Raw genomic sequence first — 15,033 nt, 5'->3', positions numbered from 1 at the left:
GCCTTCATAGCCTTAGGGTTTTTAAAATAAGCATTAAGGAAGGAGGCGATTCTCAACTCTGTGCCCAATTCCAGCACAATCAGTAAATAATACAGTATGCAGATTAATGAAAAATGGCAAAGCATAGACCCCAGCTGTGATACTCTTAAGGTAGAATGTTGTTCATTCATAGCCTCTGGTACAGAATGCCCCTGGGTCAAACAGAGAAGATGACTGGCTGCCCATTAGCTGCAGGGCTAAGTTCAAGATTCTGGTTTTGGTTTACAAAGCCCTACGCAGCTTAGTACCAGGAAACCTGAAAGCCTGTCTTACCCCTCATATACCCAGTTGATCACTGCACTCTGCAGATGAGGGCCTCTGCAGATACCATCTTATCAGGGGTCCAGTCCACACAACATAGGAAGTATGTGGCACTGACACTCTGGAATTTCCTCTCCTTAAATATTACAGACGCCATCTCTGTTATCTTTCCGGCACCTACCTTCCTCTTTTTAACTAGCCTTTTAAGCAGAGACCTTATCCCAGTCTGTCTTGGAATTGCTTTTTAAGATCTTTTTTAAGTTGTTTGTTAACAATGTTTTTAAGATGTTTTGTTTGCATATGTTTTTAAAGATGATTTGTTTTAATATGCTTTAAAGCCTCTTGTTTTTAAGATATTTTAAAGTGCTTTTAGTGTTTTTGTTTGCCACCCTGGGCTTCTTCTGGAAAGAAGGGCGGGATATAAATTTAATAAATAAATAAACAGTAAGAGAGTGTGTGTGTGTTTGGTTTGTTTGCCAGCTCAGAAATAATATACAACATCAGGCACCTGTTGATACTGGCTTAGTAGGGAACCCTGTTCGTGTCTTCATCCAAGCTGCTCTTACAAACAAATTTTCCACACACAGGAAAAGTGTTTTACATTTGTCTTGGGTGAGCTGTTATTTGACAATGGAAACAAAATCCTGATAATTCATATTACAACACACTTGGGTACAAGCTCTCTGGACACCCAAATCAGCAGCAAGAGAGTCTCTTTCCAAGAACAGCATCTTATAAACATCTGGAATAGCCTTGCACTCTTGGACCATAAGTCCACCTAGCCCACCATCACCTTCTTCAGAGGTTCCCAAACTGTGGCCCCATAGGCCACCAGTGGTCCACGAGTTTTATTCAGCTGGTCCGTGGCATGTCTCTGAAGAACATTTACAGTTTGAATTCTATAGAATTCAAATTGTAATACAATAAAATACATTATTTGAAATAAAAGCAGCAATAAAAAGTAATAAAAATTCAAATAGCATCTAATATAGCATATTACAATTGCTACAACAGGCAGGAAAAAAACCATTAAGTGACCCTCTGCGATTTTCAAGTGGTCCATGGGGGGAAAGTATGAAAACCACTTGCCTACTTTTTTAAAAATTAATTTTGCGAAGAACACAGCATCTTGTTTCTCACAGTGGCCGACCAGATTCCCCAATGGAAAGCCCACGAACAGGAATCAGTGCAATAGCATTCTCCTACCGTTGTTCCCCAGCAACCTGTATTCACAGGCATGCTGCCCCACTCCTGGAGGTAACTTATAGCCATTACGACTGGTAGTCACTGACAAACTTATCCTTCCATCGTAACCTCAGCACAGAAAGAACCACATTATGAAGAGCATCATCACATGATGCCAAGCCTAATGGGTTTTAGACATCTTGAAAAGACAATGTGTTGTATTCAATGCCAGTCATACTCAGTAGACCCATTGAAATAGATATGGCTAACTTTGGTCCATTAATTTCAAAGTGTCTACTCTTGAGGAGAAGTTAGTGGGATGTAATCCATTGATGTTTACTCAGTTATTTGGTTAAGCAACTGGAGATGTTTTGTCGCTTTCTTGGTGCTGTGATGTAATTATAATTGTTTGTATGGTTCAATTATGTGTGTGTGTATATAGACATAATTGTGATTAACAAAACAGGTTTTTTATTTTACTAGCAAAACATTTCTTCTGCCTTCATCAACTGATAACACACAAATGTTGTTACCAAGGTGGCAGTTATAGAGCTTTGAAGATGGAATGCTCAGAGAGGCTTCATTTGCAGAAGCTAAGCAGTGGTGGTACTGTCCTCCAGGTTCAGGCCATGTGGTGCCAATGTGTCCAGAGAGTATATCCAAAAGTTCTCCCTCTTATCAATGCTGCTGGATCTGTTGGCATCTTCACAGCTGTTATAGAAAAGTCCAACAGACTGTGCCCCTCAGTGTTGAAATATGTTGCTCCACTTTTTTTTGTTAAGATTGCCAATTTGTGGTTTCTGAAGTGTATGCATAGGTCAATTATAGCTTTTCCTACATATTGGATATGACATCCTAGTTTTTTGCATTCAATGACATTATATTGCAGGACCTTCAGGTGATGCTGTTTGATGTAATATGTTCTGCCTGTCCCAGTGTTTTTGAAAGTAGCTGTGTCCATGAGGTACACACAGGTGATTCAGGGTTTGGATACAAGGATGAGATCCAGGATTACTGATAGGTGGCTTAAGCACAGTCCTCATTAATAGTCTGTGTAAATTAGGAAGCTGGCAAAATGCTACAACAGGAGGCTTGTTGATGTCTCTAGCAAGATGTTCAGAGTTTGCTAGCAATGGGTAGCTCTCCCTGCTGTATGTATTAGATAGATAATGTTGTATTCCACTCTAAGATAATGACGAGCAACTCACAAACCACCTAAATAAAGAAATCTTCTTAGGAAGGTAGGAAGCTGCCTTATACCAAGTCAGACCACTGGTACACCTAGCTCAGTATTGCCTACGCTGATTGGCAATGGCTCTCCAGGGATTTAGACAGGACTGTCTCCCACCCACACCTGGAGATGCCAGGGATTGAACCTGGGACCTTCTGCATGCAAAGCAGATGTCCTACCACTGAGCTACAATCCTCATTTTTTGTACTGTGTATTTGTACAGTAAAGAGAAAGAAAGAAAGAAAGAAAGAAAGAAAGAAAGAAAGAAAGAAAGAAAGAAAGAAAGAAAGAAAGAAAGAAAGAAAATATCACCCCTCCAGTAACTGATTCCATTATCAAACCACCCTTAATGTTAAGATGTTTTTCCTAGTTATTAAGCAAAATCTGCCCTCCTGTAACTTGGACCCATCTACATCCAGTCCTGCCCTCTGGGGAAGAGGAGAAGTCTTTTTTGCCCTGCTTCTACCCAACAGCCATTCAGGAAGTCGTGGCGCTTCTGCATCTTTGAACTTCTCCATGGCAGGAATCTGCTCAGCCAACATGACTGCACCCATCACTGTCCTAGAAGGAGAAGCCCCACCTTCCAGAATTCTCCCCACAGCTAACTATTAAAGTGTTCCAAAGAAACAAAGCAAGCCACGGCTAGCAAACTAAAATAAAGCCCAGATTTTTAGTTGATTGCATGCTTTTAAACAGTTAATAAGCCTTCTTCAGGGGTAGCACCAAAATTGGAATGTCCTTTTAAAAATGTCCTGGCACCTGGGAATACAGGGACATGTTCCATCCCTCAAGTTACGCCAAGTGTTGACTGCTGGAAGACGAAGAAATTGAGCTTTTCTTTAGACTTTCATATAGGGTTGCGTTCCAGAGGAAGGGATGCTTCCGATGCAACCCACAATACAAACAAGTTTGCACAAAATAACTTAAAGTATTTATTTATTTATTTATTATTTAACTTGTATCCCGCCCTTCCTCCCAGCAGGAGCCCAGGGCGGCAAACAAAACACTAAAAACACTTTAAAACATAAGATCTTAAAATACATTAATACAAAACAGCGTTAAAAACAAAACAACTTTAAAAAAGGATTAAAAGCATTATTAAAAAGCGCCAAAAATATAGTATCCCCCCCCACAACTGTCCCAAATCCAAAGGAAAGACTCATTCCAACCTTACAAATGACAAGCAGCCAAAGATGTGGCAGCTGCCTTCAAAAAGAACTAATGACACACGCAAACAAGAAGATTCCCAATCCCAGGGCTGGTTTGGCTTTTACTGTGAATCTGCATCATTGTTATTATTAAGCTGTTTTTATTTAACTATTACGAGGCACCTGATTGACTGATAGATAGATGAGATTAATTTAAGGACAAAAGGAGGCAACTCTGGGGGCCCATCAGTTTTGGCTGACTTGACTTACTAGACAGGCAGTCACTTTGCAGTCACACCCACCCCTCCTTTGGGGTGGTCTTGCTCATTTGTACGGTGTTTGCAGGAGGTGTCAGTGACTCTACTACCCCTGCAAGAGTCCAACCATGTGGGATAGGGGTACTTGCTGGGGGCAGGGGAGCAGTACTCTACACCAGTGATTAGTCCCAATAGTCAGTGAAGCCAGAGCCAATGAGAGGCAGAGCCACCTAATTCTGGTTTTGCCCCCATCTTCCTCCTCGCCCCCTGTGAAGTATCACAAGGGCAATATTAAGACTAAAGAGGAGGAAGGAGCTGGCAAGCAGTGTCACCTCCAGGTCCGCTTGGAAGTAGGAAGGCAGGCGGGTGGGGGCTGACTGAAAGCAGACTAGGCTGGTGGGGCATGGCCCTACTGGACCAGCCTCCACTGCTGAATACTACCCAATGCCTCTTGGTTGGCTGGATAGAAAGGGTTGTCTGTGTGTAGAGAAACTTCTGCATGGTTGGAAAGTAGCTTACTGTGCAAATGTTAAGAATCACATGTGTTGCTCCACCCACTGTTGCTGCTAGCCCAATCCACTACTAGCAAATGGGGGGAGGAGCAGAAGCTTGCCCATAAGGGAATGCCAAGTCTAGGGCTGAAAAAGGCCCCATATCCCCAATTTACAGAATTTATATATACCCACCTGGGCATTATGTGCCTACCCAGATGCTGAGGTCTAGTGGAGATACCATCATGAGAGTGCATTCAGAGCAAGGGCAATGAGATACCGGGAGCACTGCCCTCACTCTGAAATGGCAACAGTTGCTGTCAATTACAATTTGACATGAGACTACTTGCTAATCAGATTTGGTTGTCACTGTACCCAAGGCAGCAACATGGGCAAGACCCTCTCTCCCTAAAATAAAATAGGGCATCTACCGATTAGTTAATAGACTGCAAAAAGAAAACAGGAAGAATGAAGAGGTCCAGGGATCATTTTGGCCTCCTCCCCACAAAAGCATTGTTTGATCCAAAAAATGTTGGCCAGCTAACATTTGGCACAATCAAATGCTGCTACAATGAAAATCTTCCTAAGTAAATGAAAAGGTAAAGCACACAGCTCTCCTACTATGAAACAGGAGTGGACAGGAATTTATGAAGAACGGCAAGACACTGAAGCAGGTTGTGCAAAGCTCACTGAAGGTGTTTGTGATGTTCCTATATTAATGTATATATGGTAAGTGTTGGTTGTTTAGAAGATACATGGTAAGTGGAGTGAAAGAGGAGGGGGAGTGAATGGGCAGTAGAATGCTAGATGATTGGCTGAGTGTTTAAAATGGCTGAACGTATAAAAGGAAGAGTGAGAGTGGAATCTGGGGGGAGAAGAGAAAGAGTGGGTTGCTTGGTGGGGTTTGAGAGAGTTGTTTGCCAGGAGAGAGTGGAGAAGGAGGGGGGTGGAGTTTGGATTAGTATTGAGTAAAACCATATGCTTATGTGCCTTAAGAAGAAATCTTGTTAATCTTGTTAGCTTTGTTATCTGTAATAAATACTTAATTTGGTTTACCAAAGGCCTGATCCTTGGCTGGGGTTTCACAGACCAGAAGAGAGGGTAAGGTAATGACCAAGGCTGAAGGGGAACTGTAACAAATGGTGGCAGCGGTGAAGAGAATAACAATACCAGTATTCAGAGTCTCTGGGAATACTAGTATTAGGACGTGACTGGTGGTTGCCTAGCAGGGGGATCTGTTGAGATCTGTGCTAGAGCGGGGAGAGAAAAAATAAAATAAAGGACAGTCCGGACTGGTGGAGTCCCTGGTGGTGCCTAGAGACAGGCAGTAACCACGAGCAGGTAGGAACCTGACAGGGAGAGCCAGGGAAGGGCGCCACAGTGCTCTTGTGCCATATCCACACACCACTCCTAACCAGTAGTTATACCTAAAAGCACCTCTGGAAAAAGGATCTTACTTCAATCACCCATATTGAAAACAGGTTTCTTCCGCAGATCCCACAAAGTGTGAAACAGGTGTCGCCAAACACCAGATGGAGGACCACATGGATCCTCCCCACAAAAATATCACATAATTTAATTTATATCCCATCTTTCCTAGCTCAGAACACCTTGCAATGTGTGGGCACATCCCTTGCAAGTTTTTTTTTTCTCTCTCTCACACACACACACACACACACCCTTTGAAAACAATTTGATGTTCACTCTATCCTGCTCCTTAGTTCCCGTCTTCCTTTATTACAGATGCCCCTGACTTTATCTCTATCCCAAGTATTTGAAGCCAGCAACATTTCCCATGTTGTCTGATACCCAGAGCATTGGATTTTCTCCTGGATTGCACATGGAAGACACACTCAGTGAGAGTTACATAATCTCCTCAATAAGCTCCCAAGGCAACAGATAGGCATGACATTCAAAGCTACCGAAAGCAGACCGTGGAGAGTTGGAAGGAAGCGAAGAGAAACCAGAAGTCCCACAGCACTGGCAGATTTAGTTGCTTAGGAAGCTGCCTTATTTTGAATCAGACCATTCGCCTTTCAAGCTCAATATGGTCAGGCAGTGGCTCTGCAGGATTTCAGACTGGAGTCTTCCCAATCCCTACCAGAGATGGGATTTTCTGCAAGCAAACCAGACGCTTTACCACACATCTACGGCCCTTCCCTTATTTCTGCTATTCAATATTGGATGTGGTCCTATGCATGTTTATCAATCCAGCCCACTTACTGTGTCTGACAGCTGCTCTCCAAGGTCTGAGGCAGAAAAGGGTCTTTCCCCATCACTTACTCCTACTTGATCCTTTTTTAATGGGAGATGTGAGGGAACAAACCTGAGGCCTTTTCTGCATGCACCCTCGCAACTGTAGAATAGCCTGGTTAGCGTTGCTGGCCAGTGTCAGGCCCCCTGCTCCAGTTTTCCAGATATGGAGGGAACATGGAAGGTCCTGTGGCTTATGCCGATGCTTCGGATTCCTCACCCATATTGTGTAATAACTTGCCCCAGGTGACCAGGATAAAACCTCATATTGGTAGAAACTGCTGAAACTTTAACAAAAAAACCTGAGATTGCAGGGAAGGCTTATCGGTATTTAGTCTTTAAAATCCCACAACACAATTTGCTAATCACAGCACTAATGTAACATGTATAATGTAACTGCTCTGTCTGAGGAAGAGCAAGATGTAACCATATTATCACATTTATATCCCGCCTTTCCTCCAAGGAGGCTCAAGGTGGCATAGACAGTTCCTCCCCTCTTCATTTTACCTTCACAACAACCCTGTGAGGTAGAATGGGTCAAGAGACAATGACTAGCCCAAACTCACCCAGTGGGCTTCATGGCTACGTGGGGGTTTAAACCCTGGTCTCTCAAGTCCAAGTCTGCAACAACATGCAGGCTGCAACACGCATCAGACTGAAACATCTACTATACAGTCAACATTAGAGGTCGGCATCACTGGGCACATGGCAAGGCACTCTCAACAGTTGAGGGCCCACTGTCAACGCATGAAGCCCTGCCCCTGCTGCTACTCTTCCTTGCTGTTGCTGCATGCTCATCTGTCAAAAAGAACATAAGGCACATTTGCTGGATCAAGACAAAGGCCCATGTCATCCAGCTTCCTGTTCTCACACTGACCAACCAGACGCCCATGGGAAATCCAAAACCAGGACCTGAGTGCAAAAAGCGCTCACCCCCTCTGCAATTCCCAGCAAATGGCAGCAGCAGCCTTTCACTTGCCTCCAGTAGTGGTGCAAATTGAGCCTGGGGGTGGAGAGAGGGAAATGGGGCCAAGCAAAGGGATAGTTCTCACAGTGGAGAGGAAGTGGTCCCAATTCGAAGCCTCTTCCCGAAGGCCTTGCACGCCAAAACCAGAGACAGGCCACATCTGCACCATATATTTACAGCACTAGTACTCCACTTTAACAGTCATAGCTTCCCCAAAAGAATCCTGGGAACCAGGGCTGGCTCCAGGAAGGCCGGGGCCCTTGGGCATCAGCTTGCCCTGGGCCCCCGGCGTGTGTGTGTGTGTTTTACATGCACACTCACAACCCCCACCCCCACCTACCTGTCTGCTGTCTTTTACCATTGCCCTTAACGAAGATGGCAGCCGCGGTTTCCCTAAAGGGATAATGCCTCCGCCGCCATCTTTGTTGATGGCACGCATGCGTGCTATGCGTGCACATCTCTGCCATCAACTAAGATGGCAGCAGGGGCTTCAGTACCTTAGGGAAACAGTGGCTGCCATCTTCATTAAGGGCAATGGTAAAAGACAGCAGACAGGTAGGTGGGGGTGCGTGGATCACGGGAGAGGAGCGGAGGGGAGGCTGAGGGCCCCCCCTGTAGCTCCAGGGGCCGTCAGGACAGTGCCCCACCTGGCCACCCTTTAGAACTGGCCCTGCTGGGAACTGTAGTTTGTTAAGCATGTGGAGAGTTGTTAGGAGACCCCTATTTCCCTCCCAGAGCTACAGCTGCCAGAGTGGCTCAACAATCAATCTCTCTCCCCAGGGAACTCTGGAAATTGTAGCTCTGTAAGGGGAACAGAGGTCTCCTAACAGATCTCAGCACTCTTAACAAGCTACAGTTACCACAATCTTTGGGGGAAAGTCATGACTGTTGAAGTGGCATCATATTGCTTTAAATGTATGATGCAGATGTGGCTACAGACTCTGTTCTGTTTATTTATTTTTAGACGCCAGCAATGCTCAACATTTGAAGGAGCAATCTAGCTGCCATCACACGAGTAAAAGAGCTATAACCATGAATTCATATAAACAAGATCAATGTGAAGCTCACTGGACACTAAACCACCACTGCCAAAAATTATCGAGTCCGATCAGAAGAAGACAGAGCTTCTCAGAAGCGAAACACAGAACTGCAGAAGCTCTGGGGGGATCTTCTCCTTCCTCATTTCCCTGCAAAAGAAGGAAACACCAACCAAAAACAAGCCTCTCTTTGGAGATTCCAGCCTAAATTTACCTTGGCAAAGCACACGCCTGGTATTCTTAGCCTTCACTTTCTCCTCTTGCAAGCAGGCAACCATGGCAATCACACAGTTAAGTTTTAAGAGAGGCCTGCATACCCACTCAGCCCAGCCCACATGCTAAATCATCTTTCCCAACCGGGAAACAAAGTTACGTAAGGAAAGGAGGAGGGAGGGAGTGCTTAGGCCTGTAAAAGCAAGCTCACCTTTCAGCTGTACAAGATACCAGCAGTCCCATTCAGGAACTATTTGGTTCTAGCCAATGTAACAGAAAGTGAAAGTTTTCCATTCTGACCAGTGCCAACACAATTAATTACAAGCTCCTCAGGACAGGGATCTTTTCACACTTGTCTTAACTCTGGGAAATGCCACATCCATCAGTTTCTGCAATCAGAAATACTTTTATTAAACTCTGAATTCCTCCCTTTTTTCTTGGAAAAGCAACACAGCTGGAGTGTAGCAGCCAAGGCTCCATCTGCACTAACACACTGAAAGCAGTATCATATCGCTTTAAACAGTCGTGGCTTCCCTCAAAGAATCCTGGGAACTGTAGTTTATTAAGGGCGCTGAGAGTTGTTAGGAGACCCCTATTTCCCTTACAGAGCTGCAATTACCAGTGTAGTTTAACAATTAATTACCTTTCTCAGGGAACTCTGAGTTGAACTTCAGCAACATCTAGACCAAAGATTCCCCACACCTGCCCTATGTGTACAGGTAAGCACATGCTTCTGTGCTCAATTGCTCACAGAAGCGCATGTTGAAGGAGTCAGAAATGTGAAGATAGGGATGAGCAAGTATCCCCCAACTGAAAACAGTTTTGGAATTGGAGCATGCTAAGTGTGCTGCAATGCCAACTTGTGCCTTTTTCCATGTGCACAAGCAATCTGCACATGGGGTAGTGGGGGACAGATGGAAAGTGCTAATGCACACACAAATGTAAAGGGAGGAAGAGAGCAAACCAAAAAAAGTATGGCAAAGATCAGGTAAGCTGAAGCCATACAAACTGCAGAGAAATTTGCATAGGGAGGATTTCATAATCCCTATGCGTAGGGGCCCAAGAACAACATTCAGTAGTTCTACAACTTGTAGTTCTCCTCTAGTTATACCGGTTACACAACAGCTTCAATAACAGCTGTTGCCGTGAATGAATGGCCTTGTTTGCTGCAGTTACTTTAAAAGCACTTTGAACGGGAAACCACTGTGTCACTGCCAAAGGATGGCTGTGATGCAATTTAGGACTTTTGCACTTACAGTTTCAAAGTTATTTCATTCCGGGGTTGGGGGGAGGGAGAAGAAGAAGAGAAAAAAGGAAAGGCAGAGAGAAGAGAAAATGCTGCTTTCAGTTTCTCACTGTCTTGCCTGGATTTTCAGAAAAACAAAACATATTCTTAGAAATACCTGGAAAAGTAGACCTAAGCACCCCAAACAGTGTCTTCACCACTTACAATCATATCTGTATGCCCAACATTTATTTATTTATATCCCACTCTTCCTCCCATCAGGAGCCCAGGGCGGCAACATCACAATGGAATTATGGGAGTGTAGTGTCATCAAGTTCCTAGCCCTCAACAGGGCTGTGGAGTCGCAAGCAATTTTGGGTGGAGTCGGAGTCAGTAGAAATGTACCGACTCTGACTTTAAAATAAATTTTGATTGACAAATTTTTTAAAATATAAATTCAAAATGTCAAAGAAGCTTCCCATGAAGTCAGCTGTAGTTGAGCATTTCACCATAACTCAAGATGGAAAACATTTTGTGTGTCAGTGTATGACACAGGACCCAGATGAAGACAAATGCTGTGATGCCAAGATCAGCACATATACAGGCAGCGATAAAAATGCTCCTATGAGAGCTTCCAATTTAAAAAGACATTTACAGCCCTTTCCAGGGCTGTGGAGTTGGAAGCAATTTTGGGTGGAGTCAGAGTCGGACAGTAGAAAAATAGAGGAGTCGGAGTCAGAGTTGAAGGTTTGGCGTACTGACTCCACAGCCCTGGCCCTCAAATGTATAATTCTTGGGTTATTTAAAGTGTATTTTAAAAAGTCAGAAGCGGTTGAACTTCCTACCCTTTCAGACCTACCTTGCCATTAACTCCCATGCATGTCTGCCATGGAACTCCCATGCATTAGAATGCGTTAAGTTCTTGAATGTATGCACAGTTTATGGAGGCCTACTAGGACCTCACCATCATTCTGTGAAAACAAGTGGAACCTACAACAATCTGTTGCAGTATAGAATGCTCCTGTTTAGTGTTCCAGCCAGCTAGGCCCTCTGCCAGGATATTCTATTCCACCTCCTTCCAGTTTTCTGGTTTCTGACACACACACTCCAAAACAACACAGCAAAATAAGGTTATAAAGAGTACATGATTCTATGGAACAAAGTTTGAAAAACACTGGCCTAGCAGATGCATCCTAAGCCTCTTTGAGGATACAATAAGCATTTGTAGAGCATTGTCCAAGTGTTCAACACACAGTATGTTGTTCCAATCCTCACAACATCACTTTAAGGTAGGTAGGGCCCCGCTTATACAGCAGATTAGGGACCAGGCCCTCGCCGTAAAGTGGAAATCGCCGTAAAGCAGAACCCCATTGACTATAATGGGGCGCATCGCACGAAAATGCCGCAAAATCGACTTTTAAATGGGGAATTTCCCGCCACCGCATTAGCGGAACGCCGGAACGCAAAGCACCAGTAAGTGGGGCCCTACTGTATTATTCCCTTATTGCAGATAGGAGGCTTGCGGGGCAGGAGGAAGAGCAAGGCATGCCTAGCAAATTAACAGCAACGGAAAGGTTTTTGAACCAGGTCCCATCTGCAAAGCTCTGGCAACAGACTCTGGAACAGCATGCCAAAACACACTTTTGAATTACTACATGCTAGATTAAAGCAGCATAGCCAGTGAGGGCTGCGCAAGCTCCTCTTTAGCTAGCTAGTCATCATGAAGCCAATTTTTGTGGAAGGAAAGCAGGAAAGGGAGCAGAATCGTACTTCCCCTAGTTATGTCATATCGGAAGGCCATACGAAACTCATGGTAGAGAAAGAATTAAAACCATTTCACCCTGCAGTCTTTCAGTGGTCCCATGCAACCTCTCAATGGCTAAAGGATACACCAAGCCGCTATTAACCATGATGGGCAGGCAAGCAAAAAGCCAACCAAAGCAGCATTTAATGAAGCCGGCAGCTCATTTAAACTGGGCCACTGAGTGCTACATTTGAATCATAGAATACTACAATTGGAAGGGGGCCATCGAGTCCAACCCCCTGCTCAATGCAGGATCCAGTTTGAAGCATGCCTGACAGGTGGCTGCCCAGCTGCCTCTTGAAGGCCTCCAGTGTTGGACCAGCTCACCATATCCCTAGGTCGTTGGTCCCATTGTCGTACCACTCTAAAAGTTCAGACATCTTTCCTGATGTTGTCGAAATCTGTCTTCCTGCAACTTGAGCCCATTATTCCGTGCCCAGCATTCTGGAATGGTCGAGAAGCGATCCTGGCCCTCCTCTGTGTAGCACCCTTTAAAGTACTTGAAGAATGCTATCATATCTCTCCTCAGTCTTTTCTTCTCAAGTCTAAACATGCCCAGTTCTTTCAGTCTCTCCTTATAGGTCTTTCTTTCCAATCCCCTGGTAATCCTTGTTGCCCTCCTCTGAACCTGTTCCAGTTTGTCTGCATCCTTCTTCAAGTGTGGCGTCCAGAATTTGCAATGACAACACATCAATGCTATCCCAGCCCAAGCCACAAATCCCGGGCTGTCTGCTAACGCAGCCCACTCAGGTGACCCAGCTTAAGCCAAATGCCAAACAGGTTAGTTATCTTTTACACCAGGGATGGGCAAGAAGTAGATTGGGATTCAGTGATGGCTGATGCCCACTGAGAGCCAATGACAGGCAGAGCCAACTAATTCTAGGTTTGCCCCCATCCTCCTCTCTCCTGAGTTCTACAATGGCAACTCTGAGACTAGGAAGAGTGAAGCTGACAGGCAGCATCACCCCAGAGCCAGATGCAAGTATGAAGGTAGGTGGGGGCTGGCTAAGGGCAACCTGCATAGTGGGCCAGCCTCCACAGCATAGGAACAAATGGGTAGATCTCTGGGCAATCTGCAGTAGATTAGCAAAGGTTTCTGACACCCAGTTGTTTTAACTACATTTAATAAACAACAAAAACGCTTCCCTTTTTTCAATTTTCTCAATTAACAGGGCAATCCAAGTGCCAGGAAGCTGGCAGAGGAGCCGCTGGTGGAAAGCTCTGTAGGATCCCCCTCCTGCTCGGGAGCCGCTGCCCCGCCTGAACATTGGCTCCATCGGGAGCTGCACACACAAGCCAGCCAGGAAGTGTTGGCTCCGACAAACAGGCCTCCTGGGCAGTAAGCGCTCCGCATAGGCCAAAATGGGAATTCAAAATAAAACATTTTTTAGCATGCCAGCCTTTTGGCCGGTTGAGTCTGAAGGGGCATTGGGACCCAGGGAAGTCCCCTGAATGTGAGGAGGATTTCGTGTAAGTCCCTCCACTCTGCAGCTCCACCATGCCATGCCTCCGGAATGCTCCGTTTTCGGGGCTCCTGCCAGCCCTCAGTCTGCCGGGCTGGCCGTCCCCAGCTATGCCGGCAGGCTGCTAGTGGAGCCACATCTCCACCGTGGCAGAGGGCTGCTGCTGGTGGAAGCCAGCACAGGTGGGAGCCTCCTGGCATAGCCAACGCTCTGCAGCATCCAACTAACCCCAGCCTGGCAGAAAGGCGAGTTGGATTGCGCCTTAAGGTGCTGAAATGAAGAACACATGTATTTATTTATATAACATTTATATAACAATTTGTAGTCTGAGTTCTTTAATTATTGTATCAAAATACTGATTCTGTTTAATATCTCTAAACGTAGACTCTTGCACAGCTATATATTTACTAAATAGTCTAGTAAAGCTTTCAAAAGAAGAAGAAAGCCCAGGAAAGAACCTGGATTATTGAGTACAAGAGCCGAGAGCTCAGTTCCAGCACCGTCAACAAATTTATTGGCTAGGAATATATTGAGAGGCTCTAATTTATTACGTCCAAGTACATCCCTGAGCTAGTATCCTGCACCTGGCCCCAGTGGATAGACTGCAGTGTTCTAGCAGAACAGAAAGCAAACAAACAAACAAACCCCAGATGACACAAGTTGGAAATGTACACTGTGACGTCCCTCCCTGGCACCACCTGTGTCACTCTCACTTGTGGCTACCAGCAGTCAGGATCGTCGTGTTTATTTTTACCTCTCTCCGCTCTAGCACACATCTCAAAAGATCCCCCTCCTAGGCCACGCTACCCAACACTCTGTGTATCCAATATAACCTCAAGACTGTGCTTCCTGGTTATTTTGATACCTTGTGTCTGTGTGTATAGGTAATTCCCAACCCCCCTGAAGCCTCTTGCCTATGAAGCTCACAGCTCTGGGTTGCTCTGTGGTACTGGATGTTGATACAATATTTCTTCCTTCACCGCTGCCACCATTCGATACTATTTCTTCCTCAGCCTTGGTTACTCTGCCTCCCCCCTGGTCTGTGCCCCCCAGCTGAGGAATCAGGCTTTAAGAAAACCAAGAAAATATTTATTGATAACACTAAGAATAACAAGATTACTTATAGATTTCATTGACAAGCATATGGTTTCATATATGTTTCTCTTATGTTCCTAATTCCTACTATTTGCCTCAGAACTCCCAATCCAATATCTCAACAGCCACCTCTTACTCTCCACATCAACCTCCCTGTCCACAACCACCCTGTCCAACCCCCACCACGACTCAACTGTCATCCTCTCATTTATACCTTCAGCCATTCAAACACACAGCCAATCATCATCCAGCATTCTACAGCCCATGTACTCCCCCTCCTCTTTCACTCCACTTACCATATTTCCTATAATAAACCTGCACTTACCATATTTACATTACATTCACATACAGGAACATCACATAC

At 45.0% G+C, this 15,033-nt stretch overlaps 1 protein-coding gene across 1 annotated transcript in view; it reads right to left on the bottom strand.

Annotated features, from left to right (window-relative positions):
* The window catches only part of SLC25A37 (solute carrier family 25 member 37), a 48,728-nt gene that overhangs the window by 23,656 nt on the left and 10,039 nt on the right, over nt 1-15,033 (bottom strand). The gene's annotated exons all lie outside the window — the stretch shown is intronic.

Source organism: Rhineura floridana, chromosome 12, assembly GCF_030035675.1.
Source record: "Rhineura floridana isolate rRhiFlo1 chromosome 12, rRhiFlo1.hap2, whole genome shotgun sequence".
In the NCBI taxonomy this organism is placed as follows: Eukaryota; Metazoa; Chordata; class Lepidosauria; order Squamata; family Rhineuridae; genus Rhineura; species Rhineura floridana.
The sequence above is the reverse complement of the archived record's forward strand: the minus strand, read 5'-3'. Positions and strand labels throughout refer to the sequence as shown.